The following is an 11,754-nucleotide window of genomic DNA, read 5'->3' as shown; positions in this document are numbered from 1 at the left end:
ACTCATTTTATTCAGCTTTTCAAATAAAAACAGATAAAATGCTCTCATGTATTTTGTAAAAACAGTTTTGTTCAGTGAGAATTACCCTGGCTGCATACTAATCTTTGTCAAATACACACTGTTTATTCATACTGCTCGGTGTCTTGATGCATGCTCAGTCATCCAGGTAAGGAAATCTCAAAAAGTTAATTATCTGTGAGCTCGAGGCTGCTGTCGGGGGTTGGGGGACTCTGTGTAGTTGGTGAGGGCTTGGATACGTCTCCACACCTGGCGGGTGCTGTTGTCAGTGAGGAGGCCCTCTATCCTCCTCCTCCTCACATCACCTCGGCACAGTTGGCTTGTTTGCAGGTTGCTGGTTTGCAGGGTTTTCCATTAGGTCAGAGGACCTTGTACCAGGTCCTTTTTTAGTACCTGCTCGGCCGACGTTTGAAGGAGCAGTGATCCTCCTCCTGCTGTCAGGCCTGCAGGTTTATACCTGTGATGTTCTCCTCTGTCTTGTGGTGGACAAACTATTTTTTTGCACTGGCACAAATAATAACTGTAAATTCAGACATGTGAGGTTGAACTGAAAACAATGACACCAAACAAGGTGAGAAAATAAATACATTTAAAGGTGAAATACAAATGTAAAATCAAAAGTAGTCAAAAATGTCAGATTATATTTTGGACCCCAGATTAACCCAACAAAACATGAAAAATTAGCTTTAAATTTATGGTGACAAACGTGTTCATGACAGTGCAGATTTCTGACATTTTGTGTAAATTTAAGCAAAAATGTGATTATTTTAACAAAAGTGTGACACTTAAGTTAGACTTGTGTTTGTAAATGTTGTGTAGCTTTCTGGATTTTATACTTATTGGGCTACATATTTATTTATTATACAGGTTATACAGTACATGAAATAATTCACATGTTTATGAAACTGAAATGTTTCATTATGTGGGCTAAAGAAAATAATGAAGTTATGGACTATATTTATATGAAACACTTACTGTATTTGAAGTATTGTAACCATATGTAACACCTGCATGTGTGTAAAAAATAGTAAAAAAGAAAAAAGGCTTTGATTTTTCCTCCCCAGGTGATTTCCGTGCCACCCGAAGAACATTTCTCTAGATCCGGCCCTGTGTGGAACAAACAACAGCAAATGTAATCAGGCTAATTACAGTTTCAACATTTGTCAGTTTAGTGTTTTACACGTTTGCCTTGTTTGACTCCAGGAGCTCAGAAATCAGTTTGATGTGTGTCAGAAAGGCATCCAGTGTAAAATCTCCCAAATCAAACAGACGGAGCTAAAAGCTGTGGCAGCGCCTTGTAATACCAGCTGCTGCAAGCAGCTTTTGTCTGGATAGATTTTTCTATATTGTTGAAAATCTGCTTTGATTTTGTTACATTGATTCAGTAACAAAACACATTTTAAAAAGTTTATTCAGTTCATCTGTGCACCATAATCCATCAGAGTCCAAATGCATCCTCACTATGAACTAAAGACGTTTAGTTTATTGGTCATTAAATTACAGCATGTTTCCACAGATTATGTGTCTGAAGGTGTTTGTTATGAAATTCTCATTTTTACAGTAAATAATAATAATGGAAACATGAAGTCTCAACATAACAAAGTACTTCAAGTTCTCACATCTCAATGAACTTTCTGTTTGTTATATTTGCAGTGACAGTACTCAGTACATTCACACCAGCCTGCACAGTTATACATAAACAAACACATGTTTATGATGCCGCCTTTATTTGAGAAGGTAAAGCAAACAGAGTGATGAGTTTATGGGCTCAGTCGCTGGTTTCAGGTCAGATTCACTGCAACATGTCACTGGTTTTGTGAATTACAGCCCCCAGTACAGTCAGAAGGACCCGGCTAACGCAGTGATGCTCAAACTGGATCAGCCAGTCTGAGAACCACTTTTCACCTTCTGCTCTCACTTTTTACAGAACGCAGCAGAAAACATGCTGAACAATGAAAACATTCAACATAAGATTACACAACTAGTGCTGTAAGTAACATAAGATACAGATTTCTGCATAAAACAATGCATTTAAACAGGTATAAATGTGTGTCTGACACTTGTAACCAATCAAAGTGCTTAAAATGAAGACATCCTGTCGGTGACCAATGTGGTATCTGGATGTTTGGATCTTTGGCTCCACATATTTATGACACTGTTCCCTGCAGACAGGACACAAGGACAGTCTGCAGATATTATATGTGACTTGTTTGTAACACAATGAAAAGACTCTCTGGCTGAAGGAGGCGGCACATCAGGCAAAGTGCTGCTGAAATTCACTGGTGGGCTCCCACGTGTCATCCCAGATTTTACCCACTGGAAAATATCATTCCTGAAACAAACAACACCAAAAACATGAATCAGGTTGGGGATTACTTTATGCTTTTTATGTTTAACACCAGTGGTGGAATATAATAAATACATTGACTTTAGTAGTGCACTAAAACACAAATGTCATTTTGATGGATGTTTTTGCTTCTGCTCCATTCTTTGTAATTCAGAGTGATTCCAAAGAAAACACTCGTGTACAGGTTCACTAAACTTGTACCACAGATTTAGTTTTTGTGTTTCAGTTTAACATTTCGTAACTTTCTGCAAAGTGGAAACAACATTTCTCCAAATGTGATTTGGATTTCTTGTCGATCATTCTGAAGGCTGAAGTGTTTCTACTATTGAGAAATTCTGCCTCCTCACAAAGTTTTAAAGCCTCTGATTATCTGTTAAAGGCATCACACACACACAGGATATTTTTCTCTCCACTGATCAGAGATGCATCGTTCTCACACAGTATTACTGCTACAAATACAGGATGCAAACAGCTGAAACCTTCCACAGTGTGATGTTAGTACTTTGTTGTAAAGTGAAGAGTCTGAGTACTTCCACCACTGCTTCAGCAGTTCAGCTTCTTTCACAGAGAAATCTGTGTAAGACATGAACATGTGCTCTCCACTCTGTCAGTGTCCTCATAGTGTTCATATATTTCCTCTCATTGCTGTGAGTGCTCTTATGCTCCCAGCACGGTCCTGCTGGAATCACTCCCAATACTTTTGCATCTCAGTGAGACACTACGTGTGTTTTTCCCACAGCTCCAAAAATACTTTAAGATAACAACTTCACACTAAACCTGTATCTAATACTCACTGTGTGCTACTTTTTATGATTCCACAAAGATGGCAAGAAACTTTCTCCAAACACTGCATTTCTTAAATAACTGAGAGGAGAAAACAACAACAACACTTTTAATTACTGTCCAACAAGGTCATAAATGGAAACTGAACATTGTCAGAGAATCAAGAACTTCTTACCAAACAGAGCGAGGCGACCACCGCACTCTTCCTTCTGCTTCCCCCCAGACAGAAGGAAGAACAACAGCAATCTTTAAATAACAGATTGATTATGTGCCTTTAAACAGCTCTGAATGAATCATGGAAGCAGTTTTCAAACATGAATTCAACGAACAGAGAATCAGGCCATGACTCAGTTTGAACCTTTTTCCCACCACAGCAGTGAGTCTGCCATGTTTAACTATCAGAAATACTGAATCACAGTGATACAAATGCACTGCACACACACATACTGTACAGTGAACGTGTGGCATCAGGAACACATCAGAGGAATTCTCACAGCATCCAAATCTGGCTTTTACCAAAACATTATTATTATTATGATCCCAGGTTTAGTTTCCTGCTTTCATCTGTTTCTGACTCTGTTCTTTTCTTCTGAAGGTTTTAGTAGCTGTAACATCAAACACTGACATCATCAATATTCATTATCAGTTATTAGAATTATGTCCATTTAAACACTTCAAACAACACAAGTCACTACATGATTATTTCCAGTGGACAGTGAGACAGGTCAGCATCTATCAGCACCTATAAAGAGCTTTCTGTGCTGCTGAGTCAACAAGACCAGCTGAAGATTGAGGCTTACATAGAAACACTATGATCCTTCCTCATGCACTCATTTCTATGTCAGCCATGTAGGTTTCTGCTGCTACAGATGCAGTTTAGCTGTAGCAGCTATTCAATGACTGTGCTTAATTTTACTGAATGGTTTGACAGCGTACACATGAAACACACTCTCTTAATGTAAATGCATTGAACGTTTCCCTCCACTCGTCTCAACAACACGTTTGAATTCCAGCAGGAAGCAAAGTTCATGGCTGGAGTGTATGAAAAATAACACATGCTGTCAGTGAACAGTGGCTGTAGCTCAGGAGGTGGAGCAGGTCACTGACTAATCAGAAGGTTGGTGGTTGGATGTCTGGCTCACCACAATGACTTGACTACTAACCCCAAGTTGCTCTGATGCATCCATCAGAGTATGAATGTGTGTGAATGCTTAGATAAACAGCACAGAAGAAAGTGCTTGTGTGGATGAAGGTTGGTGAACGTGTCATGTTGTATAAAGCACTGTGAGTGCAGAGTAGAAATAAGCTGTATAAGAATCAGTCCATGTACCATAACTTGAGCCTGGCCTGCTGTAAACAGCCTGCTGAAAACATCTCTCAGTCTGACCTCATCTGTCCTGCTCCCAGTCACTGCTTCAAACTTCAACACCTGCTGCCTGCTGCATTTTCAAAACTTAAGAAATGAAACGTTTAAAAAACAGAGACGTTGTTTACACTGAAGAAGAAATCAAATATGAGTTTTCACTCAAGAAGTGAACATTTGTGATGTGACTCGCATATTTGAATATTTCTCTCAAAGTAACTTTTAGTTTCCTCAATCAAATCAGGTTGAATTACAAAGTCCTCTTAACTGAAGTCAGGGATTGACATTAACCATCATCATTTTAGAGTGGCCACCAAAATACAGCTAAATAACTGGTGAATAAAATGCTGAGCACTGGTTTGTAAGTTCTCTAGGACAACATGTGCATCATTTTCTGAAGTCACGTTCATTTAGGAACAAACGTAAGAATCTAAAGACGTACGATGCAAAACTAAACTTACACTTCCTGCTCTTATTTTCATGTTGGCCACCCTGACTTAAAGACTGGGAGATGGCAGCAGGTGGATGAAGAGACTGCAGAGATGGTCTGTGGGTTTAACAGGTGGTGGAAGGTGTTGGAGAGGAGCTTCTCTCTCTTCTTCTGCTGGAAAGACTGGGAGCATGGACCAGAAGGAGGAGATAAAGGAAGAAGATGTAGAACAAAAACAGTCTCTGTCTGCTCGTCTGACAGGCTCTTTGGATGCTCCTGGAGGAGAAGCTTGATGCTCCTTGGTGGTCGTCTCAGGCTGCTCCTCGGTGAGGCTCTGCCTGCTTGTTGATCAGAGTCTCTGCCTGTTCTTCACTCAGGGTCCTGACTTCATGAATAAAGGATTCTGGTTCTGACAGCAGGCTGAGACCACTTGTTGTGAAATGCTGCTACATACATGACATTTAACTGAACTGAAAGTGCTGTGAGCACAAAAAGATTTCACTCTTAGTCAAGATAAATTCATAAGCCCTCTGCATCGTCTCCAGGAAATCTCTTATAGTAGAAGTGGGCTCCAAATGGGTAATAACATCTGCTACCCACTGATTTGAAACCTTATTTTTCTACCATTAAATAAACTGTAGCCTATAGCATCAAGTTTGCTGCTTTGATTGAGCAGGAACTGGTGGGGGAGCCTTTCAGAGCCTCCAGCCTCCTCTGAAAGACACAGGCATAAACACACAAACATGCATTCACATGTTCCACAGTCTTCCACTTTGATCATCTGGATTTTCTCCTCCTGTGGACAACAACGTACATGGATGCAGGTTTATTGTTGACTTTTGTAAGGTGTATTTATTGAACATATCCAGCTCCAGCCCCTCTGTCATCCTGACCTGAATCATTAGTTAAGAAAATGTGTGAATAAATGGTCACAGATCAGCTAACTGAATTTATCCAGACAGACTGGACCAATCAGGGTTCACTGAATCAGACTTTAACAAACTCTTCTATGTGCTGATAGACCTGCAAACACACTACATGTAGCTCTCCTCATATGTCACCTTTATGTCTGCTTTCCCATGTTTATAATCATTACTTACATGTTGATGAGAGACTTTGACTTTGTAAATGATCAGATTACATACTTGGAATACAATATTTCCACTTCAGGGTTGAAGCCTGTCCCAGCTGCCACGGGGCAAAAGCAGGACAGTTTATCGCAGGGCAAACACCAAATATATGTGAGAGAAAATCCACTGAAGTGTTTGATATTTACTGAACCTGAGGAGCAGAAACAGGACAAACACTGAGCTTCCTATAAGAAGTACATTCATACAGAAGTCATCTATGGAAACACTGGTTCACACTTTGGTAGAGAAATCAGTTTCTCTGAAACGTTTCTGTAAATGAACATCGTGTGGAGAATGAATGAAATGAGTTTTTCAGCTGACTCAGCCGTCCCACACCGATAAATGAAACTTCTGTTTATGAACAAGACGGCTATATAAACCACAGTTATGTAAAAGCACATATTAAGTATTGTTGCTCACCTTTGTTTCTGATAACGTCACTTTTTAATAATCGTATCCCGTCAGCTCTCATGGGTGAAGTTTGGCTTTGAGGGTCGGGGAGCAGAAAAAGCTTTGAAGGACCTTTGATTTCCATCCAGTTCTGCTTTAAAGTGTTAATGATGAAGCAACAGTGCTCCTCTTTGCTCCTCTGAAATCTGTCTACACCCGACTGATAAACAACAGCAGACCTGCATCCTGAGGTTTGTCTGCAGGATTAAAGGAGCCAGACTTTGTTCACACAGGTAGGATTGTATGTTACACTGACCCTGGGTCAGTATGAGGATGATAAACTCTATAAATGCTGTCCATTTAAATGGTCTTACCTGTAAACACTGCTGTATCCACCAGAATCCAGTGAGAGTGGATTCTGGAGTCTTCCCATCCTCCTGTTAGTGATCCTCCATCTGGATGGATGATAACAACCTTGTGAACAAACTAGCAGGTGTAGCAGGTCCTACTGGCTCATATCTATGAACTGGTTACTGCTAATAACACCCATTGAATGGACTGATGACATCTGAAGCTGGTGTTTCCAGTCTGTCTGTGCTGTCGTCAATAGACAAGGTAAGAAAATATAACATTTGAAGATAATTCCAGAAAATAACACTAAAATATGCTGTTATTACTGCTATTAACATAGTTGTTTTTAGAGGTGCTCTGATAAAATCTGGGGATTCTTGAACATTAAAAAAGGGTCTGAACTGGCCTGTGGTCCTGATTAATATCTTTACTCTCTCTGTGTCAGGGCTGCACTGCTAATCTAGCATACGGGCCTTTTGGGCCGATGGACCGGCCACATGTTTACTCCATGTTTCTATCTAATGGAAGGCCCAACACGTCCGTCCCATCTACCAGGTTTCATTTGTATTATAGTTCTTCTGGGTTCAGACCAGCACAAGAAGGGCCCTGGACTCACTGGAGCTTTTTCATTTATTATCCTTTTTGAATCTTTCTGACAAACAGTGAAAATGTGTTTCTTTAATCTCCGTCTATATTTTCATCATAAAAACTCCACATGACTCTGAGCCCCTTATGATCCCTGCACAAACTCATCTCTAATCCTCTGCTGATCTTTGTTCCATGGATTTAACTCTTCAATGAACTGGACGTCCACAGTGTTCAAATCCCTGAAAGCAGGATGAAGTCGAGCCAGCCAATCACAGGACAGGAAGTGATCAGCTGACACAGTGATTTGAAGCTGTCAGGGTGAGGCTGCTTCATGCAGGTGTGAAACTATGAGGAAGCTGAACACCTCCTCTTTCCTCAGAAGTGATCTGTGGCAGTCTGCCATCATGTTTGGCTGCACACACTGAATGTGACTCACTGAGAAGCTGAACCATGTTTTTGATGATCACACTTTAATTTAACAGCTGAACAATGAACTTTTAGAAAGTGTCAAATCTGACAAACAAACTTTTACCTTCATGTTGTTAAAGTTTCACATGTTCAAATATTTCTGTTGTTTCAATGAACAAAATAAATGTTGATGTGATGTCCAAGTAAAACACAGACTTTAGATTGATTTAAAAATGTCTGTAATCCAGATTATTCCAAACAAAGTGTAAAATAAGAGCAACGTTTCATTGAAGCTGTGGCTTCATTTATCACAGTGTCACAAAGAGTTTCCTGTTTCTGTTTTCAGCCTGTCAGCTCTCACAGTGTTATATTGCACATGTGCTGTGAGTAATAATATAAATAATAATAATAGAAATGAATAAATAAAGAGATAAACAGCACCAACAGGAGCCTGTAGAGAGTTTCTGGTCTTGCAAAGACAAACATGTTTGTTCCAACAGAACATTCAGATCATAATTCAGATGTGAAAAGCTGTCAGACAGGACAGGTTATATAAACACAGTGTTTAGTTTGTGAGAGCAGGTAAAGGCAAAGAACCAGGAATGAACTGTGGGGAACCTGATTGGACGCTTTGGATTTCCTGACCTCACAGTGTTTTTGTCCTGTTTCAGTAGATTTTGATGGCTTTGCTTCCATGAAATGTTCGGGCTGATGAGTGTTTGCCTCTGCTCGCATCCTTTGTGTGCTTTGAGCTTTTAAAGGAAGAGTTTGTGACAAAGTCCAAATCTTCATGTCAGCAGACCTGCTGCCCCCAGAGGAAAAACCATCATTAATAAAGTGAAAGAGCAAAGCGAGAGTGACACAGTGAGAGTTTGATCTGCTCAGAGTGTCGTCCTCACAGCTCAGAGACACAAAGTCTCCTTCAAACAGCTGCTGGACTCAGAGGAAGACGAGCTGTGAGGCTGGAGTGAAACCTGCTGACTGAACTCGTTCACAAACATGTGAATGAATAAAAGTGATCCACAGCACAGAAGCTCCAGCACATTCTGTCACAGCTTTCCTCACAGCTCGCTGGAGCCACAGTCCACATGTTCACCTGTGAAAATGCCTCTAAAATAACACCGCTCCCTTTTTTCTTCTTCTTTCAGCTGCTCCTTTAGGGGGCGCCACAGCACATCATCTGCCTCCATCTCCTCCTATCCCAGCATCCTCCTCTGCCACACCAGCCCTCTGCATGTCCTACTTCATCCATCAACCTCCTCTGAGCTCTTCCTCTGTTCCTCCTGCCTGGCAGCTCCACCTTCATCCTCCACCCTCCCTCCTCTGCACATGCTCAGACCGTCTCAGCCTCTGATGGACTCATTTGTGTCGTTAATCTGCTCACATTGTTGTCTGTTTTCCAAACAGCTGATCCCACACTTCTCCACTGTGGTCAATAACTGACTGTGATCGATGGGATCAAATCTTTCTGTAGATCAATAGAAAAACAACAACACTCATCATTTTCAGCGGCTTCTCTTATTCCTCCAACCGTCTCCATCACCGCATCAGTCGTAGTTCTGTTTCTCCTCCACCCACACTGCTGTTCATCCAATCATTTCTATTGATCAATAAACAGATCACATAGTTTCACAGATCATTTTTCTGATATTTGTGAACATTGATGAAGGAGGGATCCTGCTGCTTCCTGTATAGAACTACCAACAGCCCTCAGCAGCCACATGGAGCCTTCAGCAGCAGGAAAACAAAGAAATGTGACAAAGACAGAATTTAACTGTGTTGTACAAAAGCTCACTAAATGTGCTCCAAACAGAACTAATGGATTTCACCAAAGTCCAAATGAATGAGTGAGATATATGAACAAGAAGTGTGTGTCATTATATTTGTGTGTGCAGTGTGTGTGAAACTAACACAACTCATAATGCATCAAACCACACCTGCAGATATACTGTATGATGAAATATGTTTCTATGCACTGAATGTGTTATTTCAGTAGAACAAGAAGAGAATCATTAAAAACACAAAAGTCTCTGAGCTTTGGATCACAAATACACAGCAACAATAATCAGATGTGCAAATATCAGATTATTGTGAACAAGAGCAGCTTAAAAACCAAAGAAAATCCTGAGACACATTTCAAAGAAACACATATTTAAACTTGCTGAACATCACAGTGAACACGATGGCTCTCAGGACCCGCTGTCTATTTTTAGCTGCCCGTTCCCGCCCGCAGCTCCTGCAAGATTGCTGTTGGGTCCCAGTCCCAATGCAGGGCTCTACTCTGAACATCCAGAGTGTTTGTAGTGACCAACAGAGCCATCATAGTCTCTGCTGTTACGCAGCATCTGTATGTGGAGTTATCAGAAAGCAGCACAAAGCAGAGATTCAGTCAGACGTCTCCGTGCTTCAGTCTGTGGCTGGTGTCCTCACCAAGTGTTGTTCCTGCTGTTTGAGGTGGATGAAGCTCCTGAGATGGAGCTGTGAAGGAGCACAAACACCTTCAGACTGTTTCTCACATAAATGGAGCCAGAGTGCAGATGTGTTCCTGATGTTCACTCATTTGATGTTTGGAGGATCAGTGAGTTCAACTCCACACTGAAGCTCTTTAAACAAAGTCCCAGAGCAGCATCCAAAGCAAACTTATTCTACTTTGTATTTCTGCTGCCTTTTATTTGGATTTCATTTGGACCTTTTCTTTGGCTTCACTTCAGTTTCTGAGTTTCCTCAGAGGATTTTCTTCTTTCACTTTAGTTTGGATTCTTTCAAATGTTTCCTTTTGATTGATTTCTGTCTCACTTTGAGTCTTTGTCCTTGTTTTTGTGTGGAGGGCAGATTGATGAAAATCAGTGCAGGGATTAGAATAAACAGAGAACTTTATGAAAGCAGTGACTCACAGTCTTGTAGACGTCCAGAGTCTCAGTAAACATGAGCATCAAAGCCTCATCAGGCGAATCACATTTTCGCCAAACTAACAAACACTCAGACTCAGGAGATTTCCTCTACATTTGATTGGATTTCTCTTTTTATTCTGATTTGACTCATTCAAATGTTTTCCTCACTTTCAGGGCTCAGAGTTGAGTTGAAGGTAACCATGGTAACCGTGGGTCTGTTGCTTTGATCCTCATTTTTCTGATGACTTTGAGAACTTAGTGCTGGAAATGACTCACTGCTGCTGGACATCAACACTCACTGAAGGTGGACACTGATCATGAGACCCAGTCATGTGGTGCTGACTGATGTTCTCCAGTGTACTCCATCACTGACAGCAGATCCTAATGAAAAAGTACTGATGTGTTCATCAAAGAGCTTCAAAGTGATTGATGGAAACAGTCCAATGTAAAGCAGGAGAGTGTGAAGCATCACAGAGGAACATCACAACAACAATCACACAAAGTTCAAAGTGTAGAAAAACACAAAGTCAAATATACGAAGCCAGAATACAAAGTCAAACAGCTTCTGACTCAATATCATCCTCATTCTTCACAAATTCATTTTGTCCATGAAAGAAAAAACATGTGAAGAGTTGAACTAAGAAAGGAGGTCCTGTTCAAACAGCACAAACACACATGAAGACAAAGCTTTGTGTTTGTCACACTGAACACATGTGACACTTTCTCACAGCTGAGTGTGTTCCAGTAAAGTGTGAGCAGCACAAACACAATCGGAGTTTGTCTCTGTCAGCTTTCAGTGAGTCACATTTAGTGTGGCAGCTGTGGAATGGGTGAGTGGGACAGATCTCAGTGCTCACAGTTCATGAAGACATTCAACTGCTGTGTGTTCACAGTTTACAGATGGCTGCCACACTTTTGAAGGCAAATGTAAGTAATGACACTTCGTGCTCTCACTGTGTGCTGGATGGAGACAGTGAGCAGTGCTGTGCATCAGACTTTGCTGTGGAAGAACAGATGTGAGCTCACAGCTGTGCATGGAGAGCACACAGTGAGGT

At 40.9% G+C, this 11,754-nt stretch overlaps 1 long non-coding RNA gene across 1 annotated transcript; it reads right to left on the bottom strand.

Moving 5' to 3' along the window:
- Positions 1 to 1,465: 1,465 nt before the first annotated feature.
- Positions 1,466 to 4,075, bottom strand: LOC120438508. The gene is made up of 3 exons (XR_005611960.1): positions 3,324 to 4,075; positions 3,160 to 3,229; positions 1,466 to 2,350 (listed from the first exon to the last, which is right to left on the bottom strand). It is a non-coding gene; the product is annotated as an uncharacterized LOC120438508 (long non-coding RNA).
- Positions 4,076 to 11,754: the final 7,679 nt, after the last annotated feature.

The sequence above is a fragment of the Oreochromis aureus genome, linkage group 3, assembly GCF_013358895.1.
Source record: "Oreochromis aureus strain Israel breed Guangdong linkage group 3, ZZ_aureus, whole genome shotgun sequence".
NCBI lineage: Eukaryota > Metazoa > Chordata > Actinopteri > Cichliformes > Cichlidae > Oreochromis > Oreochromis aureus.
This window is presented reverse-complemented; position numbering and strand designations above follow the sequence as displayed.